The 21,656-nt window shown below is 36.9% G+C and overlaps 1 protein-coding gene and 1 long non-coding RNA gene across 2 annotated transcripts in view; one reads left to right on the top strand and one right to left on the bottom strand.

The window, feature by feature from the left end:
• Window positions 1-21,656, top strand: part of GULP1 (GULP PTB domain containing engulfment adaptor 1) — a 367,595-nt gene that overhangs the window by 53,332 nt on the left and 292,607 nt on the right. The gene's annotated exons all lie outside the window — the stretch shown is intronic.
• LOC309631338 overlaps window positions 19,171-21,656 on the bottom strand; it is a 103,672-nt gene continuing 101,186 nt past the window's right edge. Inside the window, exon 2 of the long non-coding RNA XR_014246206.1 lies at window positions 19,171-19,277. This is a non-coding gene — a long non-coding RNA (uncharacterized lncRNA). The remainder of the gene's footprint in view (window positions 19,278-21,656) is intronic.

The raw sequence follows: 21,656 nt of genomic DNA, 5'->3' as shown, positions 1-21,656 counted from the left end.
CTAAGCCAGCACTTGGGATCAGGCACAATTCCCTGTACAAACTAAGGTATTCAGTGAAAACTTTTGACTTCTGCTTTTGAAAACAATGAACAATAGATGGCAAAGCTGAAAAAAAATTTTAATTTAGCTCTTTTTCAAGTATGTTTAACTAGGACTTAATTTAAGATACTTTATTAAACTGATACTCTGAGTTGCATTCACTCACCAGCTTATTTAGTAAATTGAAATGTCCTGGTTTATGCATTTGAGAAAATAATCCAACAAATTATTTTTTAATTTCTCTGTTACTAGTCAAAAAGTTTATGAGGACTTTGTAATCAAATAGGCGGCAAATAAGTAATGAATAAATAGGAATGAAAAATACCAGAGGAGAAATAACACAGTAAAGAGAAATCTGAGTAAGACCAGTGCTTGCTCTTTCAGTGACCGACCTAATAGTTTTCTTGCCATCACTCATTTAGGCAAGGCAAGCAAGCACAGTGTGACTTTTCTTCCATAGATTTTTCCAGTTTAGCTTTTGCAAATGAGATAATAGATGTTACTTTGTTGTTGTTATTGTTGTTTATCTCATCCATTTAAAAAAACTGGATATCTGGGCTTGATACCAAACTTAGAAATATAAAATGCCTATTAGGTGACTCTAATATTTGGCATCCTCTACCCTACAATTTTTAGTACATTTATGTCACCCTAACCGTCTAGTCAATACAAAAAAAATATCCCATTATTCTCTTGTTGGGGCCCTGCTCTTCCTTATCTAATTGCTTTGTGCCGAATCGTTGACACATTCTTATTTGAGAATAATCCTTTTCACCTTTTTGTATTATGGAAGTATCTGCCTAATATGTTATAGGAATACTTCAAATAGATGCTGCACCACTATGACCTCCAACAGTTAAGTTTATGTGTATGTATTAGAATATACTTAACTTGATTAATTCATTTAACTTAAGAGGCATTTTCAAAAGTTAATAAAAATCACATTAAGATCTAAAATCTCATAGGTAAATTTCCTTTTCAAAGAAGAAAGATGACTCTCAAACAATAGTCAAGGTGATTTAAATTATTTATCTTCCAACAAGAGGACTTTTAAGGATCCCACAGTAAGAGTTATAATTGTTCCATTTGATCAACATCTAAATGTCCTCGACAGTTTATTCTGTACTGAAAAGAAAGCCCATTTCTTCAGGGACAGCAGTACAAAACAGCTGGATAGAACAAATCATGACTTCTCATCACTTTGGGATTCAGATAACTGATAGAGAATAGACACCAGGGCTTGTTGAGAAACTACACACACACACACACATAGAGACAAGCTCATCAGTAAAAAGATGGGATTATTCACATTTGTCTGACTATGCTGTTAAGTAGATTGAATATTGAAGTGGGGGTAGTGCAGCAAAGAATTCTTTAAAAAGTAACAGTTAATTGAGTTTGAAGAATAAGTTCTCTTTCTTATTTTCTAACTAATCCTGGTTTCATCCTGAGAGATGTAGAGAAAAGGAAACAAAGAAAATCTAGTCATTTGACCTTCGGGACATTGTCTTCACTTCAGGAACTTACTACCTCTATGACCTGGCTTTTCAATTTCAAACTATTTAGATTCGTTCCGGTATTCTAAACATTAAATAGTGTATTAGACAAACTCACAGGGAAGCAAAGTTTTCTAAAAATGTCTATTAGCAAACCCCCTCCCCCCCAAAAAAAACAAAACAACAACAAAAACAAGCCATGCTTCAGAGTCAAAGTGACTGCAGGGAAGATAACTGAGTGAAAGAAAGGTAATCAAATTTGCATTACTCTTCCTTGAGGATCACTCAGGAACCTACTAGACCTGAGAAGACAGCACTCTCCCTCCAATCCAACCCTACCAATTAAAAAAATAAGTGTCGTACATACAGCTAATGATCCAAGATAATGTTAAATGTCAGGAGCAGATTGTGTACGAAACCCAAACTCATTTAAGAAAATGGTTTTGGTTTTCTTCCCATCTATATATCTTCTTAACTGACATGTCAACAAACGTAAATTACGTAAGATTCATACCCTACAGTTTTCTCTAAGCACTCTGGATGGAGTGATGTTAAGAACATTTTTCAGATTTTCAAAGGGTAAAGGTGGCAAAAGGAAAGTGAATTTACTCTAAGAAAGCCAGAAGAAGAATCTGTTGGGCTTCCTCTCTCCAGCTAAGAAATGGAAATGTTCACAACTGTTCTCTGTGCTATATAGTGCAACTCAACAGATCAGAAGAAAGATTGAATCAAATTGCATGCAAAAATCTTCACAAGCATAAAGGACTATACAAACTCTAAATAATAGTATTGCTCTTCTGTTTGTAGACATCATCCAACCCCAAGCAACATGCAAAATAATTAGAGAATAGAAAATTTGCTATTATTTTTATCTATATGAATATTTCACCCAATGCAACCTCCTTTATCAAAACTTCTCAGAAATGATGGTTTTAATCCTTTCAATAAGATTTCAGATTAAAACCTACAGAATTCATGATCGTACCATTCCTAATGCATAATCATTATTTCTTTGTGACTAATTTGATAACTGGGTTCTTATTCTGAATAATTTATCCTAAAGAAAAAAGTCGTAGAGATGCATAATTCAGTATGAAATATTCTTCTATCCATTGTAGTTGTCAATTTTTTAATCTTCGTGTACATTAAAACTTTTTTAAGGTTCATTTTATTTTTTGTTTTATTTTGTTTTATTGGCAGCACGTGGCTTGCTGGATCTCAGTTTCCTGACCAGGGATTGTACCCAGACCACGGTAGTGAAAGTCTGGAATCCTAACCACTAGACCACCAGGGAACTTCCTTAAGCTTCATTTTAAAATTTACTGTTTGTATTGAGCACTAGTCAATTTTGGTGGCCCAGCATGTAAATTCTTCTTGCTATGTTTAGAAAATGTCCCATCTTACAGGTCTTGATGGAAAGTAGAGCCTACTATACAACCTAAAATACTAGAAACTTGCTTTTGTGGCCTCTCAAACAACTCAGTCAATCAGATGCATAGGAAACAAGAGCTAGAGATTCAAACATAATGTGAAGAGAGTTCTTTCAAGAGGACTACCACAAACATATAATCCCCTTGGGCATCTGTGGCAACAATGGCAAATGTGGTGTCACACTATTCTATGCCAGCAACACCAGAGGTAAAAGCTATGACAGGTGTTCAATGGTGATTTCATCAGACTCCTCCCTGCCCTGTTCTGTCTTGATTTTAACTGTGACCCTGGTTGTATGGTTCCCATAATCACTCTTCCTTTTCTTCCAGGAAGTTCTATTTATGGTCATTCTTCATTCTGCTAGCAACCCAATATCATTTTAATAAATTCCTGAGTAAATCAAAGTTGATTACTATTGCTTATACACTATTGCTACATGGACAAAGATAGATAAATATAAAACTATATATATATAATACTATATATAATGTACTATATATAATACTATAAAACTATAAATATATATAATATAAACATATGCAACTAAACTATATTTATATAACTAAACATATTTTTTTCTAAATTTCGGAAAAATAAGATAAGGACCTATTTAGGAGTAGAGCATATGGAAAAGAAAAATAATTTAAAGAAAATGTGTAATGGCATAAAAATAACAAATCAGCAGTAATTCATTTGCTAATTAGTAATTAGTTAGCTAGAGGATAACATTGAGAGATTATAATCACTTTTATTTATGGAGAATTGTGTGCCAAATGCTGTACCAAGCACTGTACTAACTTTTTACCTAATCCCCAAAAGAAACTATGAAGTAGGTATTACTATTGTGGATGTGGATGAGAAACCAGAGGCTGGTGAAGATCAGATAATTGCTTTATTGACACAATGAATATAAAGAACATATACGAACCTGGGTCTATCTGGTTCCAAAAATAAGCTCTTAACCATCATAACACTACCATTATGTTGTACTTATAGTCAATTTGTTAGACCAGTATTGAATATAGAAGGATCATTTTCACACTTATAAACGATAATTATAAAGATAAATCCAATATTGGAAATGACAGATTTAATGCAAATTTTGCTTGAGGGTTCTGAATTTAAATTACGCCCTTGCAAAAATCCTTTCCAGTTCTCCAGCCAATCGTTTTGATATGCTCATTACAGACTCTTTATAAATAGTATTAAAAAACAATAAGTTGTAAGTTTTCATTGAATAGATTTACAATGCAATAAAAAAGCAATCAAGTAAATTATTTCTATGCTCTAGCTTAATGCATATGCTTGTTTTATGGAAATGTATAAATTCACAGTCAGTCAAAAGTTAGAACATTTAAATGTGGTCCATTTTTCTCCCGTCCATATAGAATTTCTTTTATCTTGATGTATCTCCATGTCCTGGCTCAGTCAAGTGAAATAATAGAGTATTATCACCTGTGGTTTCTGGCACCACTCAACCTGACCCCAGGAAGTAATCAGAAATGTCATACCTAAGACAAGGTCAGAGGTAGAACTGTAGATTTTGGCTCTTTTCTCCTAGCCTCCATAACCATTTCTCAACTCTTTCATATCTGTAAAATCAACCAACTGAAATAGAATTATTCTTGTTAATACTGTTAATAATTTTTGGTAATAGCGTCCAGAGAACAGAGCTGGGCCTCCTTAGAAAATCACGGCAGCAACTGCATGAGGAAAGACCTTCACTCATAGGAGAACACACACAGATATTCAAAGAATTCATTCCAATTAATCTTTATTTCTGTAAGAATTTTAAACTCATTCTGTTGGAGAGAGGGTGTAGGAATGCAGTAGGACATGGGCCTCAGAAGGCTGAAACAATGACTGAGGGTAAAAGATCAGGCCCCTTGGAGAGACCACTTTGGAAGGGTTCAGAACCAGCTGACCCCAGGGGGCAAGTGGACAGCAATCACTGACCCCTGACATTTATATTTGGCATTCCTAGTGCATACAAATGCGATCAATAGACATAGAAGTGAAAAAAAAAGTTCTAGAAGAGAAAGAGGAATGTTATCCTATACAATTATGGTAGGTTTCTTAAACTTTAATTATTTTAAAATTTTTTTCTGAAGAAAGTTTGTCACAATTTCTCAGAATCTTAGTTTTCTTTATTATATGCTTAAAAAAACTTAATATTTGGATGTGGAAAGTAATTACTTTAATGCTGACTCTTGTCTTGAATGGTCAGGCTTCAGGCTCAGCCACAAGAGTAACAAAAAAAGGAGTGTTTTTTTTTTCTTCTTTATAATCAAATCATTTAATTTTGCAATTTAACCATTAACCTTATTCAACAGACATGGGTCTTAATGACATAGGTTGTTTAAAAAATCAAATTTATCTTTAAAGGACAATGTTTTGCCACCACTAAGATTATTTGATAAAAAGTAGCCTAGATCGCAAAGATAAATCCACAACACCAAAAAACAATCTTTGGGTCCACAGTTTTGCTCAGCTACATTTGAAGACCATTTCCTATGCTGAAATGGTTGGAGCTGAAAACACATGGATCTAGAAATTATGCTAAATGGTATTCGTAAGAAATGTACCTACCATGAAGATGAAAATAAACAGAATGACCATTAATATTCCTAACTTCAAGTAAAATCAGTGTCATCTATCACATTATAATGATGTTTACATCACCCGGAAGTTTTTCAAATAAGCCTTGTAATGAGAGGAGTCCTCTAGGAGAGAATTTTGTTTTCAGTGTTCTCAGAAATCTGTCATCTCCACTTGGTAAACATCACACTCATTGTTTGGTTGTTACAAATTAATTTGGCTAATTGCCATTTCATTTTTTTTTTTTTCTTACCCACATTTGAAGCATCCAGTGTTGAATTTTCTGGTCAAGTGATCACTCATATGAAACTTGTATTCTAAGTCTCAAGCCTTTGTGTTCTATATTTAATGTATAAGTGCTGTGTGTGTGTGTGTGTGTGTGTGTGAGACAGAGAGACAGAGAGGTGATGCATATTTGATGTGATAAATATAAGCCTCTAAAGGAAAAATATTCTAATGCATAAAATTTATCAGTATCCAAATTTTATTTTTATTATGCCTTTCTGAATCTATAAAAATTTTCTTAAAATCTACTAAATACTTTTTTAAGAGAATGTTACTTTTCGGACTTCCCTGGTGGCACAGTGCTTAAGAATCCGCCTGCCAATGCAGGGGACACAGGTTCGAGCGCTGGTCCAGGAAGATCCCACATGCTGCAGAGCAACTAAGCCGGTGAGCCACAACTACTGAGCCTGCGCTCTAGAGCCCGTGCTCCGCAACAAAAAGTAACTCCCGCTCTCTGCAAATAGAGAAAGCCCGTGCGCTGCAATGAAGACCCAACGCGGCCATAAATAAATAAATTTATTTTTTTAAAAAGAGAGAGAGAATGTTACTTTTCTTTCCTGCGGAAATAACTTACCATTCTAAGCAAGGTTTTCCTGTGCTTCTGTTTGTTTAGGCTTGAGGCTTGGGCGGGGGTTCCTTGTATTGTGTGTGATTTTCTAAGAGCAGAGGATAACATTTTTTTTGTATAGTTCTGTTAAACTGAAATCAAAGAATCTAAGGTGTGACTAGACTTTGAAGGTGATTCTAATACAATTCTTTATATGTTCAAATTCCAGGATCAGGTGTCACAGTGCATTTGAGTAATCCAGTTTATTGGGATTTTTTTCATATTGAGTTGAGTTAATCTTGAATTGGGGATACATAATTTCGATTTTTTTTCTCCAGGATAAAAAATCCTCAATTTTTCTGTCATTTTTCATGTGAAATGACTGCACTTCCTCTTCATTCTGATGATTTCTCCAGACACACTCCATTTTAGGCCTCACTTAAGGGGTTGTACCCATAAATAAATCTAGTTGTCTAAGTAGAGTGGGATAATAGCACTCTTTATCTGGAAGAACAAAACAAAACAAAACACCTGAAATACCACGTCCTTTTCACACATAACCAGGAAAGGATAGAAGATGAGACAACTGCTGTCTCATCACTGTATCCATACAGTTGGTCAGTAATGGCCAACTGGTTTTAATGAAGGAACATTTCCTACTCATTTCCTCATTTTTCTCCCCACTTGTGCCACTGCTATAGCTCATGCCTCCAATACCTCTCACCTGGGCTGATTCAACAGCTGCCTCAGGGTGTCTCAACCGCACCCCTCCCCACCCAGCTTCCATCATCACCATGGCTGTCAGAAAACCTCCCTAACACACAAATCTGATAACGCTGCTGACTACCATGTACCAAACATTCGCCATGTGCTTTATCCTCATTTCCCAAATTCTCCAAATCACTCTTCATGGTAGAGATCATTATCCCATTCTACAGCTGATGAGAACAAGGTTTGAAAAGGATGGCTAAATTTCCCAAGATTGCACAGCCACTGTTGAGGAGCTGGAATTGAACAGGTCTGCCAGCACCCAAATACCATACTCATTACCCTACCTCAGGATCCAAGTATCCATAGAAGGTGTACCACTTTCCAGCCTCAAACTGCCACTTACCTCCCTACAGAGTAAAATTCAGCAATTATGGTTTCCTGAACTTGTTATTCTCTCTCCCACTTCTTTCTGACTGCAGTATCCTATCCTCATTCTTGTCTAAATAGAACGATGTTGAAGACAATAATGATTAAAATGAGATAGGAGTTTCCTAGAGCTACTATAACAAAGTGCCACAAACTGGGTTACATAAAAGAAATTTATTTTCCTTCAGTTCTAGAAACAAGTCAAGAATCAAGGTGGCAGAGGGCCATGCTTTCACTCTGCCAGCCTTTGCTGGTTGCAAGCAATACTCGACATCCTTAAGTTTGCATCTGTATAACTCTATTCTTTGCCTCTGTCATCACATGGATGTCTTCCTTCTGTGTGTCTGTGTCTTTACATGTTCTCCTCTGTGTGTGTGTGTGTGTGTGTGTCTATCTCTATGTCTCTCCTCTTCTCATACGGACACTAGTTATATTGGAGCAAGGGTCCATCCTACTCCAGTATAATCTTACCTTAAGTTACATCTTAATTACATCTGCAAGGACCCTAATTTCTAAATAAGTTCACATTCACAGATAAAAGGGTTAGGACTTCAGCATATGCTTTTAGGGGAAACAACTTACAACAAATTGTAACAGTAAATAATAGTAAAATAATAACAAATTATTGTTACCATTGTGACTGACAAATCCACATTCACTGTCAGCTATTAAAATTCAGTTGAAGTCTTACTTACCCTGAGCAGCTTTCCTGATACCTCCTCTTTTTTTTTTTTTTTTTTTTTTTAATTAATTAATTTATTTATTTATGGCTGTGTTGGGTCTTCGTTTCTGTGCGAGGGCTTTCTTCAGTTGCGGCGAGTGGGGGCCACTCTTCATCGCGGTGCGCGGGCCTCTCACTATCGCGGCCTCTCTTGTTGCGGAGCACAGGCTCCAGACGCGCAGGCTCAGTAATTGTGGCTCACGGGCCTAGTTGCTCCGCGGCTTGTGGGATCTTCCCAGACCAGGGCTCGAACCCGTGTCCCCTGCATTGGCAGGCAGATTCTCAACCACTGCGCCACCAGGGAAGCCCCTGATACCTCCTCTTTATCTCACATTTTAGGCAGTGATAAATGTTCCCTCCTCTGTGTAGCTCTAGATCCCTATTCACATTTCTATTACAGTATTTAGACATGTTATAATTATCTATGTGCAAATGTCTTCCCCTCCAGAATGTGAAATCAGAGTTCTGTCTCGTTCAGTTTCTTAACCTTAGCACCTTGCGTCACAACTAACATGTAACAGATACGCATTAAATAGTTCCTTAACTAAATTGATTATCCACCACATTGCCACATTAATAAATACCATAGTGCTAACAGGGTAGAATTAATTGAGTACTCAGTTGGTGGCTCGCCATGGTCTAAGTGTCGAGAACTGTGAATAGTCTGAGATTTCTTTTTCCTGCTTGCAAACTAACAAGTTAGCCTACCACAGTTTCATAGATGTTGGCATTAAAGAATAGACTTCAGGGACACAGACAAAGGACTTTTTTACTCATGGAACAGCAGGCAACATGAGCTTCAAGTCTGCATCTGTTCTTCTTACCTCCCGGCACCCACAGCAGCAATATGTAGGCTGCCTCCTGGGCATGCTGCCCGCACAATGGATTTGTGTCACAGCTGAGGAGCCCAAAGTTTAAGAAACCTTAATCATCTTTTAAAGAGAATTGCTAGCAAACCTGCCAAACCTTTGTCCTAGAGGAAGATAATATCTTTTTTTTTTTTTAATTTTTATTTATTTATTTATTTATTTATGGCTGTGTTGGGTCTTCGTTTCTGTGCGAGGGCTTTCTCTAGTTGCGGCAAGTGGGGGCCACTCTTCATCGCGGTGCGCGGGCCTCTCATTATCGCGGCCTTTCTTGTTGCGCAGCACAGGCTCCAGACGCGCAGGCTCAGTAATTGTGGCTCACGGGCCCAGTTGCTCCGCGGCATGTGGGATCTTCCCAGACCAGGGCTCGAACCCGTGTCCCCTGCATTGGCAGGCAGATTCTCAACCACTGCGCCACCAGGGAAGCCCGGAAGATAATATCTTTAAAAGATAATAATTCTGGTCTCTGCCCTGATGGGAGACATTATTTCTAGCTCCCAAGGCTGTTTCTTCTACAAATATCCTTGAAAAGATAGTCCAGAGCAAAACTTAATATAAGGCATGCAGAAGGGCCATGGAGAATTATCTCCCAATAATAAGTGTTTTATATCCATTAGCTCACCTACTCTTCAACTTGATTGTATCTCCTTTTATAGATAAGCAAACTAATGCAATTGCTTTGTCATAGTTAGGAAGTAGAATGACACTTAGTGATTGGATGGGTTTCCTTTGCCTGCTGCTTGTTTTTAGGGTTTGAGAAAACTTTTATAGGGCTTCCCTGGTGGTGCAGTGGTTAAGAATCCGCCTGCCAATGCGGATTGAGCCCGCCTGAGCCCGCGTGCCACAAATACTGAAGCCTGCGTGCCTAGAGCCCGTGCTCTGCAACAAGAGAAGCCACCACAGTAAGAAGCCCGTGTACCGCAACGAAGAGTAGCCCCCGCTCGCCGCAACTAGAGAAAGCCCGCGCCCAGCAACAAAGACCCAATGCAGCCAAAAATAAATAAATAAATTTATTAAAAAAAAAAAAACAACTTTTATATCTCACTGTTTTGATTTAATGAATGTTTATTATGTGCTGGGAACTATTTCATGTGATTTTATCCTCTTCCTTGGTGGTCCAGTGGTTAAGACTCCCTGCTTCTATAGCAGGGGCATGGGTTCAAGCCCTGGTCGGGGAACTAAGATCCCGCATGCCACACAGCGCGGCCAAAAATGTGTGTATGTATGTGTGTGTGTATATATATATATAAATAATAAAAATAAATAAAACAACTCTAACATATGGGTATTATAGGAATAAAATCTCTGCCTACCTCACTGAGATGGTGTTAAGTAGTAGTTAATATCTGAAAGCACTTTTCATAGTACCTGGCATTTAAGTGCTCAATAAATCATACATACTATTTTATGCATTGTAAGATGAGGCATAGAAAGATTAAATGCTCATGCAAAGTTATAAAATTATAAGTAGCAAAGCTGAGATTGGAGTACAACATGTCTGAACAGCAGAATATAATGCTGTTACTCATTATACTTGCTTATCCACCTTTATGATGTCTCACACCATCTCTTCTGAACGGCACATCTCTTGTGATATCCCTCCGATTCTAGTTCTGATTCCCTTGCATTCTTGGCTCTTCACACTGCCCTGTAGATCCCAGCATAATGATGCTTCTCCTGAAGTCAGATTCTCAGCTCCCACTAACCCTCTCATGTCCTTTGGGCATCTCCAGGAAGGCAGATATAGCACACCATAGGCTGGATATTGAAACACCTTCCCCAGCCCCCATGCCCCTTAGAAAATGCTCTCTGGTGCAGTGATTCTCAAACTGTTGGGTGCAGTCTCAGCATAGTTTAAGATAATTCCGTTGTGCCAGAAACAGCATCATAATGAAATAGACTGAAACAAAATAGAACAAAATAAAATAGAAAATGTTAGATTACATCTCACCTGAGAAAGGTAAATAATTGTGTGTGTGTGTGTGTGTGTGTGTGTGTGTACATGCACACACTGGGTCCCATTGTAAACAGTCAAAAGTTTGAAAGCCTCTTCTTCAGTAAAATTCCATATGTAGAAATCCACATACTGGTAAAACCTTTTCACTCTGGAATCTAAATGTCTGGACTAAATTTTTTTTTTTTTTTTAATCTATTCCCTTTTCAAACTCTTTTTAGGCAAAGGTAGGCAACTTGCCATCAAGGTAAGCAACTTACCATCAAATTATCACCAACTACATTACCATAACCTATGGGGTTTTTTTCCAGTATTGTTGCCAAGTGGAGAATTTTCCAGTAGATAGAAAGTCTACCTCATAGCTTTTGAAATCAAGCAGCTACAACATCAAGAATATTCTTTTCAGGTTTAACACAACTAGTCTGGCTCAGGCATTATGGCACAGTTTTATTTAATCTGAGAAAGACTTTATATGAATATTAATAAACCTACTCTCTTCTTTTTACTAGATATAAACACATAAAAACTTCATGCTAATAAAAATTCTTTTCCTTCGATGACCATTTCTCTTTATATTGCTCACACACAGTCTGCTTCTTAACTAATTCCCTTGTAATTTCCTCACATGTTGGGACCCATCCTTCAAGGAAATTTCCTTACTTGTCATCAGCAGTCAATTAGGAATCATTAATTAGTCTATCATTTATCTGATTTTTTTAATGCCAATGTTCTCTTTGAAGGACTATTCTTATCCTCTAAATGTACAGGAAAGTTAGATTTTATTAATTGAAACAGGAAGAAAGAGAAACTTCGGGACTTGAAATGACTTTCAAAGCTTTCTCAATTAAATAAGTGTTTGTTGTCTTCTCTACTGCTTTGAATTCCCACATGTATTAGTTTCCTATGGCTGCGGTAACAATTATCACAAATGTAGTGGTTTAAAACAACAGAAATTTGTTATCTTATAGTCCTGGAACTCAGAAGTCTGAAATGGAGCTCACTGGGCTAGTGAAATATTAGCAGGACTGCATCTCTTCTGAAGGCCTACCTTAGAATCTGTTTCCTTGCCTTTCTAGCTTCTAGAGGCCACTCACGTTTCTTGACTCATGGCACCATTACTCTGTTTTCAGAGCCAGCAACTTCAGGCCAAATCTTTCTCTTGCTGCCATCTATCTGTTTCTCTTCTGCACCCCCTCTTCCATTTATAAATACTCTTGTGATTACATAAGGCCCATCCAGATAATACAGGATAATCACTCCATGTCAAAGACAGTTGATTAGCAAACATAATTCCATTTGCAACCTTAATTCCCTTTTGCCATGTAAGCTAATTTATCACAGGTACTGGGGATTACAACATGCACATTTTGGGTGGCCAGTATTCTGTCTATCACACCAGGCATAATAGATAAACTATTGTGTAGGACACTGGAGAAATGTAGATAGGTAAAAAGAGCCATAGAGAGAGAATGAAAAGGATGATGAATAATGATAGAGATAAGGATAGGTATAGATGTAACTGGTATGACCCCATTCACTAGCTTCAGGTACAAGTAAAATCATATTCTCACTAAAAATTTCAATCTCTCAGTGCCAAAATTAACAAGATGTTCCAAAACTCTCTTTAATTTTACCTAAGAATTATTCAACAACTTTAAGGATTAACTCAGTTTGAAAGGTATACTCTTTCTTTCAAAATCCTGCTGGTAAAAGATTAGAAAATTAAATCAGGGCAGGAGAAACCCTAGTTTTTGTTGTCTCTGTTTCAATTACTGCCAGCACAGTGGAAAAGAGGTTCAGACTAAATAGAAATATGATACCTAAATAGAACTTTATCCATTAATGAAATTTAAGGAGAAATTAAAACTCTACCTAGTACCAAAACAAACAAAAATATCAGGTCTAGTGACTGTCCCAGGCAAATCATATCCCAATCTGCAAGTAAATATTTAAGAGTACAGAAAAAAAGAATATTCCCTCAACTCATTGTATGAGATAACAATAACCTTTTTTTTAATTTAATTTTTTAAATTTATTTATTTTATAAAGCAGGTTCTTATTAGTTATCTATTTTATACATATTGGTGTATATATGTCAATCTCAATCTCCCAATTCATCACACCACCACCACACACACCCCCGCTGCTTTCCACCACTGGTGTCCATACATTTGTTCTCTACATCTGTGTCTCTATTTCTGCCTTACAAACCGGTTCATCTGTACCATTTTTCTAGATTCTACATATATGCATTATTATACGATATTTGTTTTTCTCTTTCTGACTTACTTCACTCTGTCTGACAGTCTCTAGGTCCATCCACATCTCTACAAATGACCCAATTTCGTTCCTTTTTATGGCTGAGTAATACTCCATTGTATATATATAGCACATCTTCTTTATCCATTTGTCTGGAGATGACAATAACCTTAATACCAAAACTTCACTAGGAAAACATAAAAGGCCAATTCCATTTAAAAGCATAGCTTAAATTTATTTATTTATTTATTTTATTATTAATTTTTATTGGAGTATAATTGCTTTAATCTTGTCTTACTTTCTGTTGTACAGCAAAGTGGATCAGCTACATGTATACATATGTCCCCTCTTTTCTGGATTTCCCTCCCATTAAAAAATTTTAAATAAAATATTATCAATCAAAATCAAGCAATGTGAAAAATAAATGATCAAGTTTTGTTTAATCTCCAGGATGCATGCAGAGATGAGATTCAGATAATACCTCTGAATGAGTCAGAATAAAGTTTTAATAAAATTCAGAAAACATGTTTCTTTTCTAAGAGAAACAGGTAAGAAGTTCCCATGCAAAAAGAGAATAGAACTGGACTTTTTTTAACCCAATAAAGGGACTTTTAAAAAGTACAACAAATGGCATATTTAATGGAGAAATATTTTTTTAATTCCCTTTAAGTGAAGAACAAGAAAGGAATGCCCACTATAACAACCACTTTTTGAAACTGCAAGAGGGACAAGGGGAAAAATGTGTTAGGATTTGGTATGGAGAAAAAAAGATTAATTCTCTACCGACTTTAAAAATTTATTGTTATTAAGGCTTTATTTTTTAAGAATTGTTAAATGTTCACAGCAAAACTCAGGGGAAAGTACAGAGATTTCTTATACATCCCCTCCCCCCTCACACATACATAGACTCCCAGTATCAATGTCCCCCACTGGAGGATACATCTGTTAAAATGGATGAACCTATATTGACACACCATTATTATCCAAAGGCCATACTTTAAATTACAATATACTTACTGTTGTACATTCTAGGGATTTTAACTTTAATGAAATCCAGTTTATCAATTATTTCTTTCTTAAACTATGCCTTTGGTGTTATATCTAAAAAGTCATTGCCATACCCAAGGTCATCTAGGCTTCTTTTGTGTTGTCTTCTAGTTTTATAGATCTTCTAAGGAGTTACATGGCTAGCGCCAGAAGAAGAAAAATTGATCTTCTGGTGCTGGCCATGTAACTCCTTAGAAGATAACGTTCCTTTCTCAATCCTATAAGGGGTCACGGTGACCCACCACTAGCCTTGTATGTGCAGACATCTTTGGTACAATGCCAGTAAATCATTTCCCGTAAAGATAGCTATTGATGCAGAACAGACTGGTCAGATGACTTGGGGAGATACTGGATCGCACCTAATGGAAGTTCTTAGCTTAAATACTTATTATTTATGTTACTAACTATATTACTTGTATTCACCAAAATCACATACATACTGGCCTCCCCCTTTACCTCTTCAGAACAGTTCTCAAAACTCTCTGAGAGACTGTCTTCCTGGTTATAATCCTCAATTTGGCTCAAATAAAATTTTCCATTTCTTTCTTAGATTGACTATTGATTAATTTTTTTCACTGACAATGGTAACCTTCTTAAGGAGGCTTTCCTTGACCAATCCTAGCTACAGACACACACATTTCACATCATATCATTTTTCCCTGCTTTATTTTGTCTCTTTAGTGCTTATCTCTACCTAATGTTTTATGCTTTATTCATTTATTTTGCTATTACAACCACTATTTTACGGGTTTGTATATATAATAGAGGTAATATACACAAGAATAATAAATATCAAATTCTGGATAACTTCATTAATTAAAGAAGGAAACAGGGTCAGGAAGGAATACACAGGAGATTTCAAATATATCTTAAGGTTAAAAAGAAAGAATCTGAAGCAAATCTGGCACATTAACGTTTTTCAAAATTATGAAATGAGTACTCAAATGTTTCTTGTATATTTTGTAAAATTTTCCAGGGAGGAAAACCCATCTACCCCCAACCCTATCATCTCATTCATGGTTAAGGATATTTTACACGTGGACTCCTACGGTTGTGACTCATCACATTATGAACTCCACTCTCCTTGCCACAGTTGCTAGATCAGAAGTGACATCCAGTCTTGGTCACATGCAGTGCTGGACCAGCTCTCCCCACCCTCCATTATTCTTGACACTGATTCCTACTACAGCCATCATGGTGAGTTTCCTTAGGTAACACCTAGTGTTCTTTGCCTTCAAAAGACCTAAGTAAAGACCAGCTTCAGCCATAAGAGTGGATATAATAAAATTCTATCACGGAAGCGAATGATTTCTATACACTGTGTCCTGCAAAGCTCCTCAGGTGTTATGCAAATTTTTCTATATCCTTCTCAGGAGACTTTGAACTCTTCCTACCAAGAATATTAAGGGGACATCTTTATAAGGAAACAACAACAATAGCAACAACAAAGTTTTCATCACTCTAAATTTACATCACTAAGATGAGCCACTTAAATTAGTCTAAACAAATGCAGCCTACTCCAAAATGACCCACTATCTACCCCAAGACCAGGAAGCTGTTGACAACTTAAATAGCGGCATTGATTACTCAGTGTCTGACTAATTGGGTTCCCACCAATATACTTCATCCATATTTAAATGCTCCGTTTAAGAACCTGAGTGTGGATATGATATTCTGTCTCTACTTTTCAAGTCATCTGCAATTTAAAAGAGAAGATTTTTACTGTGGTTAAAAAAAAAAAAAAAGCATTTTAACAAGAATTTAAAACTTTAAGTGAAAGAATTCTGCTTCCACAGCTCAATTTCAGGCATCAGTGCCCCTTACTCTCTTTTTCTTTAAGGCTTTGACTTTGCTTATGCCTAAACCTAAAGACATTCTTCTACTAACATAATTTATTTCACATAACTAATTTAAATTCCTTCACCTCACCATATTTCATTTCTACCTAAACAATGTTTATTTTCGTATGGGAAATAACTATTAACTGTTGTAATAATTTTTAAGAAGCTGTTCATCTCTTTATACAATACTGTTTAAAATGTAAAATAGTAATGGTTTAATATGCACTTACATAATTTTATAGAAAACTACCCCTTTCCTCCCTGCCTTTCTGTATTAAGAAAGGATGTTGAAATGTAAAATAAATTTTTACTATAACATTTACTATTACAATCATGTCATCATGAAGTATAATTTAACCTAATATTTTAGAAACAAATATAAGTTTAGATGTGGCTTACTTCATAAGTCTATATAATTAAATTTATAGTAACTAATCCTACAAGAAAATAATGTGCACATTTATCAATATTTTTGAGAAGACAAAAGGGAGCCTCTTTTTTTGAGGATGAATGCAAATGATGTGCCCTCTACAGTTTAGTGTCTTTCCACAAATACTTCAAATTCCGTTGTGAGGGTGACACACTTTATTTTACTGATGAAAGAAGTGAGGCAGATAAACTCCCTCTATCCAAGTTTTTTTAGATCTTAAGAATCATACACAGAATGTTTTTGTCAGAAGTCAAAACTTTATTATTCTCCTGACAAACTCCTTGAGAGTTTCTCTAATAATTCTGATAGACATCCTGCCATGTGCCCGACGCCATACGATGTTTGGCAGATGATATCAGGATATAATCTGAGTGCATAGCTGTTCACGTTAGAAGTGCTTGTACCTAAGAATCATATGGTTTTATTACAGGACCGTTCAACCCTAGGTGCAACTGTGGTTTAATAATGTTTATCTTTAATTCATTCCATAAACAGTTTTCAAATGCCAACTATATGTGAGGAATTAACTAGATGTTGAGGAAACAAAAGACTAATAAAAGTAGTTTCTTGACGAAAGGAATCTCAGTTTCATGAAGGAGCAAACATCAACAACCATTAAAAGTAAAATATCATGCATAATAGTGGATAAAATTGTATTTTTCCATAATGCCTTGATGGTGGAGTGTATTTTTATGCATAAGTACTCACTGACCTTTCCAGTTAGGGAAGGGAAATCATAACTTCCATAACCAATTGATGTCGTGTGTGGCCTTAAGACTTGACTGGCTAGTGGAATGTGAGGTTAAGTGATATATAATATATCACACAGGGGCAGAAATTTTAAAAGCCAATGTGTGGTTTATCATGTTCTCCTCCTTCCTGCCTCTATGACTGTTACTGTTTTTGCTAGAAGCAGCAACATCATCCTGGATTCTGAAGTAAAAACTGCTTAAGACGGCTTCCCTGGTGGCGCAGTGGTTGAGAGTCTGCCTGCCAGTGCAGGGGACACGGGTTCGAGCCCTGGTCTGGGAAGATCCCACATGCCGCGGAGCAGCTGGGCCCGTGAGCCACAACTACTGAGCCTGTGCGTCTGGAGCCTGTGCTCCGCAACAAGAGAGGCCGCGATAGTGAGAGGCCCGCACACCACGATGAAGAGTGGCCCCCGCTTGCCACAACTAGAGAAAGCCCTCGCACAGAAACGAAGGCCCAACACAGCCAAAAATAAATAATAAATAAAAATTAAAAAAAAAAAACAACAGATAACTGCTTAAGAGTCAAAGCTGACCAAGAAAGAACATGTAATATAGTGAGGAATAAATCTTTGTTAGTAAGCCTTGCAGGGTGTTTCTTACCGCAGCATAACTTATCCTATAGGGATTGACAGAGTCTCTTAGAGGTACACAGTATACATTTCAAGGAAATGCTCTGACAAGCCCAGGTGAAGTAAAATTGGAAATTCTGAAGTCATAGATGGAACCATAGATGGTCCCACAGCTTCACTAAGAGGACTATAGTACTCCACTTGAGGCTCAAGGAATTCATTTACTGTTAGGGAAATGGGCCAATGCTATTGAAATTGGAAGTGGAAAGAAGAGAGCGTAGGAGATAAGAATAAAAACAAGTAAAAACCACAAAAGGCAAAACACTACCTAACTGTGAGACAAGTGTGGGAGCAGGTGCCAGACTGTGAGACTATACTTCCCAGAAATTATCAAAACTCGGGGCAAGAAATTTAAGTTTTACAGACCTTGAAGTTAGTTTAAGTACTTATTAATTTATATAACTATGCCATTGAGGCTAGGCTACTGACATATAGTTGCTCTATTACAGAAATATTTCTGCCATAGAATGAGGCACAAAATTGATGTGGAAGACAGAAAAAATTCAGAGCAAGATGATAAACCTTCAATGTCCCATTGGCTCTACTTGCCCTGTCCATTGACTGATTACTGTGATTTGTGTCAGCGAGCTGCCTGATTTGAAGTTTATGAATTGGTTTGTATCCCATTTAGGGCTCAAGGAAGGTAAAAAATAAATAAATGACACTATGTAAATATTAATTTAGATAGAATGAGTCTGGGGTGAGGCCTGGGCACATTTTCAGGCTCTCCAAATTGTGGCAAACTACAGCCAGGATTTAGAGCCATTGTAAGAGAGGGGTAGAAACCTACTTTCAGAAGATAGGTAGGTAGATGACAGATAGTTAGATAGATATACATTTAAAGATATTTATTTTTATCCTTTTAGTAAGCCTAGTGGTGGAAATTTTAGGATGGAAAGTGAAGGATCAAAGATAATGATCAGTAGTGCAGTCTGCAAATACTACAGAATGGTAAGTAGTAAAATACCCCAGACAGCATTTGCCCAATCTTTCCACAAAATAGATGTGAGCCATTTTAGGGTTCCCAGTCTTGGAGAAGAGGAAAGCACCTAAATTCACAGTGCAGAGGTGACCTCTTTCTTTTCCTAAAGAGCAAACTAGTTCAGAACTGACTTTATATATATATTTTTTAAATTAATTAATTATTTATTTATTTATTTTTGGCTGTGTTGGGTCTTCGTTTCTGTGCGAGGACTTTCTCTAGTTGCGGCAAGCGGGGGCCACTCTTCATCGCGGTGCGCGGGCCTCTCACTGTCGCGGCCTCTCTTGTTGCGGAGCACAGGCTCCAGATGCGCAGGCTCAGTAGTTGTGGCTCACGGGCTTAGTTGCTCCGTGGCATGTGGGATCTTCCCAGACCAGGGCTCGAACCCGTGTCCCCTGCATCGGCAGGCAGATTCTCAACCACTGCGCCACCAGGGAAGCCCCCTGACTTAAGATATTTATGCCAAACTACCTTTCATGCTTTTATATATTTCATCACTTAACGTGAATCTCAGAGAAACTCAATAATATATTTCTCCTATTTATACTTTCTGTGACGAAAATAATAATGTGAATAATTTGATGCTGGAATTTACCTGATTAAACCAAGAAAAGTTTGTTTCAGAATTATCCCTTAACTGCTTACATTGTCTCTCAAGGACACTATTTATTTAATCTTTGATGTATTTCAAAGGAGTTGACTTTAATCATATCTGAAACATTTCTAACTCCATTCCAAGTAAATTCTAATTATGTGAGAACTATGTTTGAGAACTTAATTACAAATAGTAAAATACTTCAATGTCTGTAACTTCTTTGATTATATTAAATTAAGTTTAAATTCTACAGATTTTTAAAGGAACAAATAATCTGCAGAAAAAGGATGAGGAGCAGAAAATCACAAAGATGAACAGTACTACTGATATTTTTCCGTACAGACAACTCTTGACTACTCAAAGGTTTAACTGGTTTCAGGTGTTCTGAGAGAGCTGGGTAGAGAGTGGGAAGGTGTTCGGGAATAAAGTGGGTGATATTTCTCAGTTTGAAGTTAGTAATTTGGAGTTTAAGCTTCAACTTCCCTTCTCCTGCCCCCTTTAAGGCTGCTAATCAAGGATAATTGGTCAGATTATAGCTCCTTACTGGGAAGATAAATGAACAGAAGAAGAAGGAAACAGCTGCAAAACCAGGATAAGCAGTACTTCTCAAATTTTGTGTGCACAAATCACCAGGGGATTTTATTAAAATGCAAATTCTGAGGCAGCAGGTCTGGGGCTAAGCCTAAGATTCTGCATTAATAACAACTTCCCACCTGATACTTCTGCAGCACATCTTGGCATCACAGTTTTGTGTATCAAGATTGGTGCTGATGTAGTTCTCTTCTAAAGATGTTTTATCTGCGACTTACTCATTACCTTAGTAAATTAGCTATTCACTATACTTTTTCTTTCACTAACAAAATAATTTCTTTGTAGGTGATAATGCAATGAAAATAATACAAATCTCTTTATTTATGTTACTTAATCTACCATTTCAGTTAAATGGAGTGAAAGTTGGAAAAATGAAATAGAGAAAGAGATATTTCCTCAAATCACCACTTGAGGAAGATTAGGCAAGCAGAAAACAATAAAATGATCATGACTTTACCTAAATTATATTGTAGTTTGTTCTTTATTAGGCCACATAACATTTTCATTTAAAATACCTAGAATAGGACTTCCTTGGTAGCACAGTGGTTAAGAATCCACCTGCCAATGCAGGGGACACGGGTTCGAGCTCTGGTCCAGGAAGATCCCACATGCCGCGGAGTAACTAAGCCCGTGCGTCACAGCTACTGAGCCTGCGCTCTAGAGCCCGCGAGCCACAACTACTGAAGCCAGGGCGCCTAGAACCTGTGCTCCACAACAAGAGAAGCCACCGCAATGAGAAGCCTGTGCAAGGGAAGGAAGAGTAGCCCCCTCTCGCTGCAACTAGAGAAAGCCGGCGCACAGCAACAAAGACCCAATGCAGCCAAAAACAAATAAATAAAATAAAAAAATAAATAAATAAATAAATAATTAAAATACCTAGCATAATCTATGTAATAATAAAGCAGTTTGGCTCTATCTGGCTAGCTGGCTTGAGACGACATGACTAAATTTTCATGTCTCCATCTCTATGAATAAATTGGATAAAGTTAGTTTTATTACCTCAAAATTCTGAAATTGTATAAGAATTTTTGTACAGTAAGTCCCCTACATACGAACCTTCAAGTTGCGAACTTTCAAAGATGCGAATGTGCATTCACACGTCCAATCATGTAAGTTAGTTCACATGTCAGGTGTACGTTGTCACATGCATGCATCCTCTACAAGTGGTTGTGCTTCTGTGTATGTTACTATACAGTACTGTATAGAGTACTGTAGTATAGTATCTTTATTTCAAACCTAGGATTCCAGAAGCAAGCGTAAAAGTAGCAGTGATGTAGCTGGTACTGCAAAGAAGCGCCAAGCGATAACAATGGAAACAAAAGTGAAAATAATTGAGAGAGTGGAGTGAGGCGAAAAGGTGGAATTGGAGGCCCAGAGAAAGGACGAAGAGAGACAAGAGGAAGAAGAAGTAACTGAAGAACTGAAGAGATTCATGACGCAGGAAATAGCAAGGGAA

The sequence above is a fragment of the Balaenoptera borealis genome (assembly GCF_965194805.1).
Source record: "Balaenoptera borealis genome assembly, chromosome: 6".
NCBI lineage: Eukaryota > Metazoa > Chordata > Mammalia > Artiodactyla > Balaenopteridae > Balaenoptera > Balaenoptera borealis.
This window is presented reverse-complemented; position numbering and strand designations above follow the sequence as displayed.